The sequence below is a fragment of the Vulpes lagopus genome, chromosome 5 (genome assembly GCF_018345385.1).
Source record: "Vulpes lagopus strain Blue_001 chromosome 5, ASM1834538v1, whole genome shotgun sequence".
Lineage (NCBI taxonomy): Eukaryota > Metazoa > Chordata > Mammalia > Carnivora > Canidae > Vulpes > Vulpes lagopus.
The window spans coordinates 112,730,859-112,748,045 of NC_054828.1; the positions used below are offsets into that span (position 1 = coordinate 112,730,859).

A 17,187-nucleotide genomic window follows, 5' to 3' on the forward strand; every position below is an offset into this window, starting at 1 on the left:
GTGATGGTAGTGGTATCTGCTACTTATTTCCCTTTGAGAGGAGCTGGTTTGAGCCTTCTTGGTTTCCAGTTCACTCCCAACCTAGAGAGGAGCACTCGGAGACCTGCTCTTTCCGGTCCTCTTGTCCATTAGGGATGAACGCGAGGGTTTGTTAGTTTATCATTCTGGTCACTGTCTACTCGCTCCTAGGAATGACTATGTAGAACTAAGAACTGCTGGCCACAAAACACACCTCAGAAAGCCACTCATTCAGTGATTACTTGTTGAGTCTCAACTATTTCTGGGTCTGATGGAAATGAGTAAGTCAGTCTTGGTCCTTGACTCATAGAGCTTGTTGTTGAGTGAAATGAACAAACAGTAATATAATAATCATACAAATAGCTCTATAATTATAATCACATTAAGTGCTGTAGAGGAAAAATACAAGACTAGAGAGCTTTGAAAGCAATGGCTTTCAACATTTTAGTAAAAAAAACATTTTATATTATAATCCAAGAAGTATATATATGCATATAGACATGGTTAATAACAATTCTTGCTCTTACTATGAACAATGCAGTCTGACATTTTCTGGCTTATTAATTTACAAAATTCTGGTTACAACCCAATAAACTGATGTCACAACCAATTAGTTTGGGATCCACAATTTGAAAAAGCCGGCATGGGGGCCCCAGCTTGTAGTGGAGCTGGGGTGGAGGTCAGGAAAACACTTCCCTTAGGGAGTGACACTTAGGCCCAGACGTGTGAGATTAAGGAGAGTTAGCCCAAAAAGGCCAGGAAAGAATGTTCCAGGGGAGAGGGAACAGCATATGCAAAGACCCCTCATTTTACAGAAAAGGAAATGAGATCAGGAGAAATGTGATTTGCTCGAGGTCACATAACTCTAAACCCAGGTGTCCTAACTCTAGGTTCAAGGCTCTCTCATGTACTGCAGCTGATCAGTTGTCCTCTTCCTTTTCATTTAATAATTATAGGCCAAGGACTAATTATTCTCAACTAGGCTGCCTAGGAGAAAAGAGAAAAGAGGGTCGGCAGGAGGCTGTGTTTACAAAGAGCCCATTAAATTCTACATGCACGCTTGTTCCTACCCCACCTGGCTTGAGGCCTGCACGGCAAGCTGTTGGTCCCTTTCTGGTGGGGACTGGCAGGGAGCCATACTCCTGCTCGGTCCTGGCTTTAACAAAACGGCATTTACAAAATGGCCAGGCAAAGTTGAGTCTTAGCTGAAGGCCCTGGAAAGAGTACAGAGCACTGCCACCCCCCCCCCCACCACGCTTTTCCACCTCCCTGGGTTGATGCCAGCACCTGACTTTCCACGTGTGTTCCCTCCTTGCTCAGTTCCCTGCCATCAGCCCCTGTGACTGCTGTGTGCAGTGAGCTGTGTAAATGGCTAGGTTGTGCAGCCTGAAGGTAATGTGAATCCAGCAAGTAAAATACAGGCTGCAGTTATGGGTGTCAGTCAGGGTCAGGGTCAAAGTGGACAATCCAGGAGAATATGAGAAAAAGAGGGGTCAGGAGAGAAGGGCCTTTTTCAAAACAGGCAAGAAGAGAAACAGGGCTGCTGTATACAGATGTAGGGTTTGTATACTGCAGAAAGCAACCAGGGAGGGGGTCTGTGAAGATGACATGGAAGCCACACACCATTCACAAAACTGTGTTCCTGGCAAGGAGCTGGATCTGCCTAAAGGAAGGGCCCTCACTGACAGAGGCCAGACAGGAAGGGCTCTGTAGGGCACCTGGTCAGAGGGTTGGAAACAGCTAGAACTACACATCACACTGAAAATGCTGCCAGGCCTAGGGAAGGTTGATGTCCTCAGGTCTGAAACACTACTGACATGTTGGTGTTTACATGCTGGTGGCTGAGTGCTATTCAGTAGTGACGAGCTGTGACCACAGGATCTCCTGACTGACAAGCAGAGACACCTCACAGTTTTAACACTTATCAAGTCAGACTCTGGGATCCTCCTCATCTTCATTTCTCCTTCATCAATCTCAGAGTAGTCCAACCATACCCTGAAGGCACAGCTCTACTCCTGAGATTTTAAATTGGTTAAAAAAAAAAAAGTTACTGATGCAGCCATTGAGTGGCTCAGTCAGCAAAGTGTCCAACTCTTGGTTTTGGCTCAGGTCATGATTAAAGGGTCATGGGACTGATACCTGCATCAGGTTCCCTGCTCAGTGCAGAGTCTGCTGGACAGTTTCTCTCTCTCTCTCTCTCTCTCTCTGACCCATCCTTGCTCACTCTTGCTCTATTTCAAATAAATAAATATTTTCAGAAATGTTACTAGTAATACATGCCCACACAAAAACACTGCAAACATTACACAAAGGTAAATAATTAAAAGTAAAAGCAGTCTCTTCCAAATTTTAAAACTAAAATCTTCTGTCAATAACCTCCTTACTACTTATCTCTCATACTCTAAACCTGCTTTCTGTTCTCACTTGAACCTGTAATTACTCTGCCCCTCCTTCTGCTGACAACCAGCATTTCTCTTAGATTTGTAGCACTTCCCTCTGCCTCTGACCTTAGGGCCAGCTGCTTCAATGCCATCTTAAATCCTGCCTCCTCAGAAACCTTGCTGAACATGCCCCCGGCCCTTGCTGTTTGCCACTCTGCTGCTTCCCCAGGCTAGAGACTCAGAGACTTCAGAGACTCCGCCCATTAGGAATCCCTGGGTCCAAGTCAGCCCTTGGCCCTGAACAAGACATTTATTCATCTCTCATATGCTCAGGCTCATTTTTTACAGCAGTTAATTCAGACCTTCAAGACCTTATCCCCTACCTCAGCATGTGGCCTTGGCTCCATTTCACTGAGAAAAAAGTCTTTTCTTAGAAGGAACTCCAGTCACCTCCCCTGGGCTTCCCCCTGCAAGTCATTAGTAGAAAGAGCCATACTCTCTCCTCCTACCAGTCTCAAAGGCAGCCCATGCCTCCTCTGCAAAGTGATCCCTACAGTGGTGTCCACAAGATCTTCCCCCATTTTCTCCCTTTCTCTCTTGCATCCTAATTATTTTCCTCAAATAATTCCTTCTCCCTTGTACCATTACACATGTTCAGATCTCCTTATTATCAGGAATCATTCTAAGTCAATGGCAAACTCTTACTCTAACTGTAAGTTGGCTGGATCACCATGAAGAACAATGCATAATAAGACTAGTATAAAAGCAACAACAACACAGAAGCAACCTAAATATTCACTGATGGATGAATGCATAAAGAAAATGTGATAATATATAGAATCAAATATTACTCATTCATAAAAAGGAGATCCTGCCATTTGCAACAACATGGATGGAACTTGAGGGCATTATGCCAAATGAAATATGTCAGACAGAGAAAGACAAAGACTTCTGTGTGGAATCTAAAAACACCAAATTCATGGATACAGAGAACAGACTGATGGGTGCCAGAGATGGGGAATGGAGGGTGGGAGAAATGAGTGAAGGTCAGAAAGTACAAAAGAAGTCAGTCCTGGTGATATAATGTACAGTGTGGTAACTTTGTCATCTACTCCATTGTATATTTGAAAGTTGCTAAGAGAACAAATCTGAAAAGTTCTCATCACAACAAAAAACAATTTGTAATTATATGTGTGGTGATGGATGTTAACTGGACTTATTGTGGCGATCATTTCACAATACATACAAATATCAAATCACTATGTTGTACACTGGAAACCAATAGAATGTTATGAGTCAATTATATATCAATTTAAAAACCCTGCAAGAAAAGACCTACAAATACAGAGAACAAACTGGTGGTTGCCAGAGGGAGAGGGGAGGGGGAAAGGGCGAAATGGGAAAAACAAAACAAAACAAAACAAAATCCAGCATTGTTTGTACTCTTCGCCTCTGTAATTCCACTTTATGGGATATACTCTGAAGAAATAACCCACAAAAGAATAATAGTGACTTGTACAGTGATGTTCAGAGCAGAAATATTTATACTTACAATTTGTAAAATGTTGGAAATACCCCAATTGCCCAATAATAGATTGGTGGTTTAGCATATTTTGCTATCAATATAATGGAACACCACAGAAGGAATGGGATATTTGTTTTTTAAATTTTAATTATATTATTTATTTTTTTAACTTTAATTCCAGTGTAGTTAACATAAAGTGTTATATTAGTTTCAGGTGTACAATATAGTGATTCAACAATTCCATGTAATTACTCAGTGCTCATCAAGATAAGTGTGTACTGAAATGGTATATTTAAGTGACAAATACATGGATTATGCTGAAACAGAGAAATCTGCAAATGAAGTGCATTTTAATACATAAAAATTATATAAACGAAAAGCAGACACTCATTAAATTTTTACATACAATTGCTGATAAAGAAGAGAATTACAATAATAAAAAAAATGATCTTGCTGCTTCTTCTGGTAATGACTTTTCTCCATTTTCCTGTTGCTGCTTTCTGGTGACCATCCATTGCCTCTGTTTTTTCTTTACTCAATTCCCTCTTTCACACTACCCAACCTGGCTTCCATCTCTAGTGTTTTACTAGACACTCTCAGCAATCATCATGATTTTTTTTCTGGATAGATCCTTGAGTCTAGGTAAGCCAGCAGCACTGAAGCTCTCTTCTTGACATCTTCTCTTTTCTCTTCCCTTGCTGCTAAACCATCATAACTTCCCACATCTCTTTGCCTTTCTCCTAATTGTGGACAATTCTTGAAGCCTATTAACTGGAGCACTGGTCTTCGTGCTCTGTACCCCAGACCTCTGGAGAGAGTCCCTTTCAGGGAAGCCATCCCTCCTGTGTCACTGACTCTCACATCTATAGTTCCATCTCAGCCTCACCCTTGGCCTCTGGTTCTATGTAATAGCTCCACCTGGGAGGCCTCCAGTTGTCACCTCTAGTTCTCCACGTCTGAAATGAAGCTTCTCTCCAAACTGTCTCTTCAACTTCCTAACTTCTGACTAATGTCACCAACATTGTCCCAAACTGCCACACCCTAAATATGGTAAGGGTGACCTGCTTATGGTCCCCATCACACTCAGTCCTGGTCATTCCTTGGCAGATGCCTTGCCTCTTGGAAAGTCCTCTCTGCTGTCCTGATTCCTGAAAGCCTGCTTACCTTCAGGGCAGGCTCAGACTCTGCTTCCTTTACAGAGTCTTTTATAACTACCCCAGTTCAAAATGATTATTTTCCTCTCAGAATCCTTGTTGAATTTAGTTAGCCTCTATAGCACTAATGACACACAATGCACTGTTCTTTCATTTCTTTTACCTGAACTGTCTTACTCATCTGTCCTCTGGTGAACAGGTCCTGCATCTGCCTACTCAGCCAGCCCCAGTGCATCTCCCTCTCTGAAGCCCTCCCAGTTCTCACAGGCTCAGGGTCACTCTTCCTTCTGGGTTGCCAAAGCAGCCCTTCCCATCACTGAGGGAGTTCCCATCTCCTTGTATTGTAGTGACTTGTATCATTTTTGTCCACCTCTCAGCAGAATATTAGCCAAGTTCCTTAAGGACAAAGACCACATTGTACAACAACAAGGCACCACAGATATGTTGCTGACATCTGATGTTGTCAAATATACCAGTCATTCCACACATGCATCTTATCTTCCAAACCAGACTACGATCTCCTCGTGGAGACAGGGGTTAAATCTCATTTCTTTTAAATCCCATAGTGACTAAGAATACAAAACAGAGAGGACCTGGGGAGTATTTGTTGAGAGAATACTTAGAATAAAGCCTTGAGAAGACAACATATAAATTTATGTGAATAACTTATAAACCTGGAAACTGTACTTTCTGGGGAATACAAGTCTTATCAAGTCTCAAAACACTGCACCTTGCTATTTTGGGGCCAGCATAACACATCTCTGTACTTAGCAGTGGTCCTGTCACTTAAAGGTGTTAATAGGATGCCCAAACTGAGAGCTTTCAGCTGTGAACTCTACCCATCTAAAATCAGAACAAATCAGAGACTAAATCAGAGTCCCTGATAAGTGGCAATAATCCGCAGGGAAGGGGGTGGGGGTGGCGGCTGTCTGCCAAGAGTCTGGTGCTGCAGAAAAGTCTGGCTACACAGCGCATATTACACCAGGGGAGATAAGCCTTCAGTGAAACACTCCTCACATGGGAGGAGATATTTAATTTCATCCAGTGGTCCAAGGCCTGCCCCTTTCACATGGCACACCACACGTTAGTTCAACTATGATCTTGCTGACTCAGAGCAGCTAAGATTTCATTTCCTACCAATCAGGAAATCCCATTTAAATGACAAGGTGACCAGGACAACCACACCCTCAAGGCGTGATGAATGCCTCTCTGACAATCACTCTCACCAAGTGGGGAGCGACTTCAGCTAGCCATACCCAAAGACTTGCTCACTAATAATCCCAGGTGGCTAGGAAGGCTTCCACTTGTCTCCATCTGGGACAAGTGTTTGGGTAGTCGGAATCATCTGGAAGAAGAGGCAGATTCTGCTCAGCAAACATTTCTGGCAGCCCAGGCTGAGTGGTGTGTAGGCCACATGGCCCCCAACTCTAAAACCTGGATCCCCAGTGCTCTGACGTGAGCAGACACCACCACTGGTGGAGGGCAGGAATCGGTCCTTTGGGCTGCGCCATGGAGGCGGTGTACAATACAATGGGTGTGTGGATGGGAAAGATGAAGCAAGAGGACAGCTGCTGGGCCACCTCTCCCTTCACAGCCAGGAGTTCTGTGAACCTGGTGTAGCAAAGAGGGCCCTGCCAGTTTGTCCCTGCAGAGGGCTTCTGCCCATCAGGTGGCTACCAGCAGGCACCCAACCTTCTCTGTCCTTGGAAGAAAAAGGACCTCTGAGCTGACGGTTAAACAGAATATGGCCAAGGCAAAGAGAGCAAGGAGCCTGTAGCAGGCTTGAGCACAGTCTTCATATAGGTATACAACCACCAAAACATGAGAGCAAGCCTCACATAAGATCCCCAAGACACGGGGGAACTGGGAATCCAGAAAGTCTGAATAGACACAGGGGAAGAAAGCCCACTCAAAACAGTAAACCCTGCTATACAGTGTTTTACTGAAACCTTCTGATAAATTTAAACAGCAAAATGTAAGAGGCAAAGAAGACTATCTTAAGATACTTTCTTTTCATAATTTTTTTTTTACATCTCATTTGAGTCAAGAGAGATTACTTCTCTAGATGATGGATTTGGGCATTTCTAGGCCATGTTTTAAAGTTACACACCCACACAATAATACTCTAGGCGTGTTCTCTGTCAAAGAAGAGATAAAGTAGTATCTAAAGAAACAGCTTCAAGAAGTGTTTTTCGCTAATCATGACAACAGTGAAAAATAATAAATAAATTAAATATTCTGTGATTTTCCTTAGCGATAACTCTACTACCTGGAATCCATAAACCACTGGTTTAAAAGTTTTATAATAGGGGCTCCTGGGTGGTTCAGTCAGTTAAGCATCTGCCTTTGGCTCATCAAGCCCCCTCAGGTTTCCTTTTTCTCCCTCATCCTCTGTCCCTCCCCCTACACCTGCCCCCTTGCACGCGCGCTCTCTCTGAAACAAATAAATAAAAATATTTTTTAAAAGTTTTATAATAAAAGTTATAATTGCTTAACACAGAAAAATTGGGAAAATAGTGAAGAGCACTACCAAAAAAACCCCATTCATTTATAATCCCATTACTTCAAGATGATCACTTATGGTTTGGCATATGCTTTTCTGGTACTTTTCCCACATTTTTCTTTATAAAAAATGGTATAATTCTTGACATACTATTTTGCATCGGTTTTTCACTCATTATATGAAAAGTTTCTAGTATCAACAAATAGTCTCCTAGCAGATTTTTTTTTTTAATTTTTATTTATTTATGATAGTCACAGAGAGAGAGAGAGAGAGGCAGAGACACAGGCAGAGGGAGAAGCAGGCTCCATGCACCGGGAGCCCGATGTGGGATTCGATCCCGGGTCTCCAGGATCGCGCCCTGGGCCAAAGGCAGGCGCTAAACCGCTGCGCCACCCAGGGATCCCTTCTAGCAGATTTTTAATGTACATATAGTCTCTATGTGTGTGTGTGCACACACAGGTGCAGTATTTTATCTGGGTAAACCTGACCAAACCCTAATTGTTGATCCTTTGGTTGTTTTAACTGTTTGATATTATTAATAATCTTATATCAATAAAAATCCCTGTACAGTATTTTTATATATACTCTTGATTTTCTAAATATTCTTAGAATGACAATTTCTGATCTAAGGATATGTGTCCTTTTAAGGCTTCTGACATACATTGTCAAAATTACTGGTTAGCTTTGAAGCAATGCTTCTTGCTCAGTTATTTTAAACATAACACATAGTGGTATGTATCTCCCATATATAGGAAATAGTTTCAGGAAAAGAAAATAATTTTACTTGGAATTGAAACATCTTAGATAGGTCAAGGTCAAGTCCTATTTACTTCAGGCAAATGAAGCATCCAGAGCTCAAATGCTAGTGTTCCATCATGACTGTTTAACAAAGCTGGGAGGCCACAATGCTAGTGAGAAGGATATAGGGCTTAGGCCAGTGTTGGCTGGTCAACTCAACACAGAGGAAAAACCATCCTTGGCAACAGGATTCCTCGCCAACCTTGGCCAACTGTCACAAATTTGTACTCTTGGCCAAAGGGAAGTTTAGGTGATGGAATGTGGATTACTCAGCATAACCCTCATTCCTGGTTAAACAAGCCGAAGCACGTGTGCAAATACTAGGTGTGTCTTCTTTCTATAATAAATAGGACATCAGGCTAGGAAACACAACTGACCAACTCATGAGATTAAAGCTCAATAATATGTAATTATTTTGTAAGAGTTTATCAGAAACTTCTAGGAAAAGCAGTTAATAAATCGCTGTGTGAAAGATGTACTCTATCGGCCAGGTTGATCTAGAACACAGCTGGTGCTACAGAGTGTGTCAGCACTTAAGCTGGGGGTCCTTTAAACGTTAAGCCTTCTTGCTGTAAAGTAAGGGGTGTGGGTTTTTCATAAAGGTCATCTATTCAGATGGCATTTTATCCACAGTTGAAAATGCAATTAGCATATTGGAATAGTAATGATGACTTCAATCGGGCAAGAGGAGGGGACTGTTTTTTTTTTTTTAAACTTTTAAATCTTTTTTTAAATTTTTATTTATTCATGATAGCCACACACACAGAGAGAGAGAGAGGCAGAGACACTGGCAGAGGGAGAAGCAGGCTCCATGCACTGGGAGCCCGACGTGGGATTCAACCCCCGGGTCTCCAGGATCGCGCCCTGGGCCAAAGGCAGGCGCTAAGCCGCTGCGCCACCCAGGGATCCCAGGAGGGGACTGTTCTTAAGAAGGGAAGGAAAACAGGAAGAAGAAGTGGGGAGGTAGCAGGTCAATGAGGCAATCCTGGGCTGCCAGGGAAGCAGTCACTTTGGAGTTTTGTGCCCTTGCTTATGAGGCTGGCTTGGTGCGAATGGGGTTAGCCTGCTGGAGCAAAGGCGTCTAACCCTATTTGCCCCGTGCACTGAAGGCTCTAAGTAAAAGCAATGCTTCTTTTATCAAAACGTACTCGCTGAAAAACAGCCACCGCTAACTCTACTGGTCTATGTAAAATGACAAAAACATACATGCTTCTTATAACAATTCACATTCAGAAACATATAAAGTAAAATTTCCCCTTTGAGTCTCCCTTTCCCTCCTCCACACCTAGATTCTACTCCCAAAAAGTAAAACCTACTGTGTTTATCTTTTCAGGTTTTAGATGCCTGTATCTGGGTATTTTATTCCCAAATGAAATTTACAGGAATTTAAGTTCATTTGTGTTCTATCTGAACAGCTTGCCCTGGCTCCTGGATTACTTGGTAGTCTCTGCCTTGACCCCACCTGGAAATGCTGCCATCCAAAATGATCTCCCTTTACCTCTCCTCACTAGAAAGGAGATTTCTTTTTTTCTTTCTTTCTTTCTTCTTCTTTTTTTTTTTTTAGGAGATTTCTTTCCTAAGATGGATAGCTCCTTTCCCTGGTCCTCTAGATCTTCTGGACAAAGGCAGAAACTGATGCAAGCAAGGTCACAGATAAGAGCTACACCTCTAACAGTAAAGAAAGTGAGTAAAGGCCATAGGAGCTTTAGTCACAAGGAACAGCTCAGAAGCTTTTTCATTTCAAATTAAACTCGCTTTCCAGACTGGCCTCCCCAAATGGAGGACTGACTGCCCCCATGACACATACAAACACACCAAGCCTGTGCTTTCCTAGGCAAGTGCTCCTGCCCTGCTAGTCTTTCAGATAACCAGGTCAGCTGAATACATGGACACAAAGGGGCATTTCATATAGTCCTATTTAGGCAGTTGGAATAACACTGCAAGTACCAGGTATTCATGGGACAACTCTTCTCTCTGTGCACGTCAAACATGATATAAGTGCTGCTGGGAGATGAGGGCTACTTGAATTGAGGGTTGAAGATGGACTTCAGTCATGAAAAAAAAGTGTGCCATTTTTTTAATGTTATACCCTAGCAATAAAAATAGTGATTGCTATGTCTTATTAAGCAGGCACACTATATACTTTCTTTCATTTAACCCTCATGATCATCCTGCAAAACAGATGGTTATCATCCCAGGCTTGTGGGGAAGCAACTGACATGCAGAGGTTCCACAGCCCCACTCCCCATCCCACCCCCACTGAGGCCACATGGCCAGGAGGTGATAGGACCAGCATTTGAACTCAGGTCTGTCGGCTTCCAGAGGCCAGACTGTCTCACTTTCTCCAGGAGAGGGATCAGAAATCTCCCTGGGGCTTCCGGGAACTACAGAAGGTTCCAGTCTGGGAGCTGGAAGATAATCCAGTTTATTGCTCCTCTTGGCCCCTCTCAGTTCTCTGTCTCCTGCCTCCCAGGAGGCAGCAGCCTCACAGATGCCAAATTGAGAGGACGACAGGCACCCACCTTCACATTTGCTTTATATCAGATGATGCAAAGTTTTGAAAGGAAAACCTTCCTCAATTCAGAGAGTGTGCGAGGCAAAATTATTATTTTTAAGGTAGCAAGAATAAATATTTAGTTAGACAGTGTGACACTGGATTTGACCTAGCTCTGCAAAATCTCCAACATGAAACAAATCCTTGTCTACAGGACTAATTACAGACTACTAAATTATTTTTATTAAAACCCTCTGGTATATGAAACATGAGGGATGGGACAATGTAGTATCGTAGACTAGCTCTAGTCTAAAAATCTGGGTTCTAATCCTGACTCAGCCACTAATAACCACCAACATTCATTTGTATGGTGTACATAGTTCACGTAGTTTTCACATACTTTCTGCATTAGTTGAGTGACTTTAGGCAAATCACTTAACTCTTGGTGTCTCATGCTAAAATCTGAAAATGAGAACATTGACCTATATCATCTGAAGCTCCCTCAACTAACATCGTAGAAGTTGGGGCTGGGCATGTGCTTTAGGATCTTTACAAATATGTCTGTAAACAAATCAGGGAAGATGCATTCTGCTTGAAAAAACAGTATTTTTCTGTTTAGCTCCTGAAAGATGTTACTCAGCCAAATTCACGTATAGCTCATAAGTCATTTGCTGCCAGCTAGTTGGCTCAGCTTCTGGAAGGTACTATAATAAGGTCTTGGGTTGGATTCCCACATAGGAACTTTCCTCTGTTCAATAGCCAACTACTGTGGCTAATGGCAGTTGATCATCTTATACACATAACTCCATAAAGTGGGCTGGCTTGGGGGGAGGACTTGGAAGAAATCTGTCCTCACTATGCATGCACTCTCAGGAAGGTAAGTCAGTGATGACATTATCACACACCCAGAAATATCATATATTTCACCCTTTCTCAGTTTTTTTTTCCCTTTCTCAGTTCTAAAACACACAAATCCCTCCTTCAAGTCTTGCCACTTCCTGGCTATTTTACTGTTCCTGAGATTAGGATGTGCCTTAGAATCAACGTATATATTTTGATTTGGTGTTAAATTGTTTTACTAAAAACTGTTGCTAAATTGCTGGTGTGTCTTAGAATAAATGGAATATAATGCTACAAAACCACAACATAGATTACATAGATTTAGGTCTAACTTCATTCAAATAGTCCCTCTCTCTGTTCTTAACAATTATATTCAGTAACAACTATATAGGCAATGTGCAAGACACAGGTATTAGTGTGTTTCCCAACAGTAGCCATTTAAAAAGCATTCCATCATTACCTCATAAAACACTGGTATGGATTTCAAAGGCAAATTAACCCATATAAAAACCACTGTGATGCTCTGAAAATGTTCTGTCCCAGAGCAAACTGGAAAGGGAACATTTTACTCACACCCTCTTCATCTATCTAGCCTTGACACATTTTCTTGCTTCTTAATTCACAACCCTCCACCCCAGTAATATTGCTGATTCCCAAAATACACTCAACCCAGGAGGAGCAGCTCTCCGGCACAGCTGTCTGCTCCTGCCCTGCCCGGGTATTTCGGTGAGCTATGCAACAGAGAGGACCACACAGAAGGAATGTAACTGTAAGGCCCCACAGCTCCCATCGTCCCACAGGCAGGTGCATCCCGCCAAACCCCAGACTGGCATTTGAAACAGAAGAAACTGCATTGCTGCATGGGGGCTGTAGTTCTCCTGTACTTCATCTCTATGTTTAAAACTAGGGCGACAGCCGTCTTTGCTACTGTAAACTAATCTGATGGGCATGGGGGTGGGGAGTGGCTCTGAGAAGGCTGCCAATAGGCCATGATTGAGCAAAGTCAAGGAGCAAAATCATTATTCCTCACTGTTTGCAATCCCCCAAACTGCAAATTTAGTGGATCCTTCATCATGATTTTTAGAAGCAAACTATCTACTCCTTTGGCAGCCTGGAGTAAAAAAAATACAAAGTCTTTTGTAGGGTTTAACTGGCTGATATTTACACATATTTGCTAACAGTACACTGGAATCTGGAAGCCAAGAAAAAAAAAAGAATCAAAGGAAGTTGGCAGTGAGGTACATGCATAGTAGTTAGGAGTCCTCAAGTTGAGGCACGTTTATTAAGAGAGCTTCTGGCTGCGGGCACCAACTCTGACTTCAGCTTAATTTCTGCTGGAAAATGAAAACAATCTGGGATCCTCCAAGATAAGAGAATGCAGGGTGGGCAGGTGGACTGGTAGTAAACATAAGCCAGGGACTCGTCCAAATATGCTAGAACCCCTATCAGTTGACAGCCACCACAAAGACTCACAGCTGCAGGAGGCTGAGGGTATAGGCCACAGACCTACAGCAGGGAGAAACCTGGGTTCTTCTTCTCTACTCTGCACATGTTCTGTTAAATCTCACTGTCACCAGTTGGTTACTACATGGAATTTACAGGTACCAGAGATTAAGTCCTGGCCACAAGCCCTCAACACAGAAACAGTGTAAGCACTTGCTATGAATGATATCAGGTCTCACATTATACCGGGGTTGTACTGCAAAAAAATAAAAATAAAAGGCACACTTGCAGAGTTCTCCAAGATGCTTATTCACAACAGCACACCGGAAGCACAGGAACTTCAGCTCCCCACTGCAACCTTCCCCCGCCCTCCACTACCTCTAGTCCCTCTCCTGGCACCAGCCAAGGCTATAGCCCAGCCCACTGGAAGGCCACCGTGCACTAGCGGGTGTTCACTAAACAGTAGCTGATCATCATGCGGCTGAGTCCTTCTCAGCAAAATCTATTCTGAAAGCCCCACAAGCTCTTAGCAGCCAGTCAGAACTGTCCAGACCTGCTTCCTCACACCAGCCAGGGCAGAAGCATGTGGGTAAGGAACCTGAGGCCCCGAGGTTTGGGCAGGCCGAATGCCCCCCCTCCCCCAAGTCTGCCCTCGCCCTCTCCCTTGTCACTCTTTTTCTGGCATATCACTGGGGAAAACCAGAGACGCCGGAGGTGTCAGGCCCGGGAGGAGTACGGAGAAGCGACGAGGGCGGCCCGGAGGCAGCTTGGGGCGATGCGGGGGGATCCGGCCCGGGGTGGAGGTGCGGCGGCGCCACATCTAGTGGGGAAGGAGCCCCCGAGGTGGGTCCGGAGGGAGGGCAGGGAGGGGGAGTGGCTCGAAGGCCCGCCGGCCGCCGCGGACGCCAGGAGACAGCGATGGAGCGGGAGAGGCGGCGGGGGTGAGGCGAGGTTGGGGGGCGGCGGCGCGGGTGGGGAGGCGAGGGGGGCAGCCCGGTTCCCCTCCCCCAGCCCGGGCCCGGGCCTCCCGCTGACTCAGCCCCACGGCGTCGGTCGCCTCGGCCTGGACTCACAGTGCGCGAGGCTGCTCCGGTGGAGGCGGCGGGGCGGGCGACGGGCGGCGGGGGCGCTGCGGCTGCGGCTGCGGCTGCGGCCGGCGGCTCCGGGGCGAAGGGTCCTCGCCGAGGCCGCCGCGGTCTCCGGCTTCAACGCACAGGGACTGCGGGGGAAGAGAGCACTGCGCAGGCGCGATGCGGCCAGCGCTGTCAGTCCGAGTGGGGCGGGGCCAGGGCACCCGCCGTCTCCAAGGCAACCGGGCGGCGAGGGAAGGACAGCCCCAACCTCCACCTTGTCTTAGCGACGGCGGCGGGGGAGGGGGGCGCGGGGGGCGACGAGAACAGTCCCTCTGCGTTGCCATAGCAACAAGGAGACGAGACCGCCTCATAAATTTATGGTGGTACCGAGGGAACGCTCTCACCTTGTCACCATGGCAACCGGGAACAGCCCCTTCCTCTCCCCTTAGCAACAGGGTAACAATTCCTCCACCGCGTCTAACTAAGCTCAGAAGGAACAACCATTTACACCTGATTCCGTAGTAGCCAGATGACGGATTCCTCTCTGCCTCACGGCCAGCGCAAAGGAAAAACTGGAGCTTATTTCTTCTTTTTCGGCAACCCGGGAGAACTAAGGCTGAACATCTCCTCGCGGTTTATGGTTTTTAATCACAGCCGGTTCTTCCTATTTCCAGCTTCAATTTTTTCCCTACCTGTGTTGAACATACCTTTTCGTCTCCTACCAGAAGGTCTATACCTTTACCCCTAAATCGAGCTGACAAAATCGTCTATATACATATCACCTGAGTTTTTTTTATCAACCCTTTTGTCTCTCTGCCAGTGTATTTGTAAGCAATTCTTGTTTCTTCATCTTGCCCACTGGTAGGTTGAGATTCTACTTCCTCATAACTAGTCCTTCTTCGATATTGTTCACTGGTGTTTCCAAATTCCCTACGGCAAGTCTGCTTTTATGGCTCTCCCCAGTTCTTCTAGATCCCTCTTCTCCCTGTCCACACCTGCTTTTTCCTTTAGTGCTCTACCCAGGGCTCCACTACCGTCACCCTCTTTGTGATTTCACCAGCTTGGTTCCCTTCCCGCAGATGATTTATGGCTCTCCCTCCCTCAGCCCTCACTCCTACAGATGTCTGAGGTCACCTCTGTACCCACCTTGAACATACCTCTTTTATTACACACATCCTAAAGTATTGTCTTTGACTTACATGTGGGTCTCTCCAATCAGGCTGTGTGTGCCCCTTATGGACAGGAATTCTCTTATTCATCAGCTCCCCTCAGCATCTAGTACAGAATGTGACACATAGTAGAGTTCCAGTAAGTGTTGCTGTAATCAAATCAAGTAAGGCAAGGATTTTCTTCAAAGATTCTTCAAGACTTTCTTTGACTCCAAAGAAATGGGTGAAGGGGGTCAAAAGGTAAATAGAAAAAAAATGATTTTATTCTTTCTCACTTTCTCTGACCTAGCTGCCTCAGAGTCCCAATCAGCATTTTCTCTATGATCTTTGCACATATTTAATCTTTAATACTACTGCTATGATTATAACTTTATCACTTCCTTAGCTCTCCATCCTAATGCCAAAATTCTAGTCATTTATTATCTGAGACTCTGGCATTCTGTATTTCCTGAATCCTCGACTATACCTAGTCTCTCTTCTACACTATCCCAGATGTACCTACTAGAGTAAATTTCCTCACTGCGTACTGACCTACTGTCACTCTCTATAATCAGTGCAAGCTCTTCACACCTTTCTATTCTATCATCTGCTGACCCAGCTTGGACTGAGCCCTCTAGGTGAACATCACTGGATTCTGCGGCGCTTGTTGACATACTAGAGATGCTACATTCTCTTTGAATGACTCAGAAGTAAGAATTCATTCTTTTCCTAGTCTCCCTGTTTAGCTCCAAGAGATTCCATCCCAAGACTATTAGTGTCAGAGGACTCCAACTGAGCCCATTTTCTTGGGGGAGAAGGAGAAGGCAGCCCATCACAAATAGAATAAGAAAAGAGAGGGACACAGCAGGTGCTGAGTCAAGACCCTCTCCTCCTATCCAAGGTAACTCTCAGAAAGGAGAGGGCTCCTTGTAGAGAATAATTCCCAGGATAAATCAAGGAGTTAGGAGAGTGAAAACCCAGGCTATTCTTTTTCTATCCACAGAGTTGGAGAATGGAAGTGGTTCCTAACTGTATCTGCTGGGTGTCTGCATGCTATAAAGATAAGGGGAAAATTTCAGGTTCAGTTTATTTTGCTTCCCCATTCTGAAGTTCCAGCTCAGCTGCATGGTTGTAGGTGTAGACCTGGGTGATGTAGACTGCTCTGAGTAATCCTGAGAAGAGATTATGTCCTTGGAGCCCCACCTGCTTGCCACACATGGGGTAGAGGATCACTGTACAAAGAGTTCCTGCATGCCCTTCACCCAGATTCTCCACGTTAACACTTTACTATATGCCAGTCATCTATTGCTACAGAACAAATCACTCCAACTTAGTGGTTTAAAATGATAACCATTTCATCATCTCTGTTTCTGTAGGATGGAGATTCTAAAAGAGCTCAGGTGAGTGGTTCTGGCTGAGGGTTTATCCTGCGAGTGCAGTCAGATGGTGGCAGGAGCTTAAATGGCAGGAGGCCGGCTAGACAACCCTCTTTGTTCCTGTCTCAGAGCTAGCCTTCTCACTACATGGTGGCTTCAGGGCAGTTGGACTCCTTATACGGTAAAGTTTTCAAGGATGAATATGATAGTGAATAAGAGAAACAATGCATCCCTTTTTATAACCTAGTCTCAGATATCACTTTTGACATATCACTTTATTGGAAAAAATCAAGAAGTCTATTTAAGATCAAGGGGAGGGAGCATAGACCTCACCTCTCAATGGGAAGAATGTCCAAGTCATATAATAAGAGCACGTGGATGGGAGACACTGTTGAAGTCATCTTTGGAAAATATAATCTGCCACACCCTACCCT

General features: G+C 44.5%; 1 protein-coding gene across 2 annotated transcripts in view; it reads right to left on the reverse strand.

Annotated features, from left to right (window-relative positions):
- MAPRE3 (microtubule associated protein RP/EB family member 3) overlaps positions 1–14,385 on the reverse strand; it is a 53,824-nt gene extending 39,439 nt beyond the window's left edge. For both annotated transcript variants that reach the window (XM_041755335.1, XM_041755334.1), the window contains exon 1: positions 14,230–14,385. The gene's annotated coding sequence lies outside the window, so the exon portion shown is untranslated. The remainder of the gene's footprint in view (positions 1–14,229) is intronic.
- Between the last annotated feature and the right edge of the window lie 2,802 nt (positions 14,386–17,187).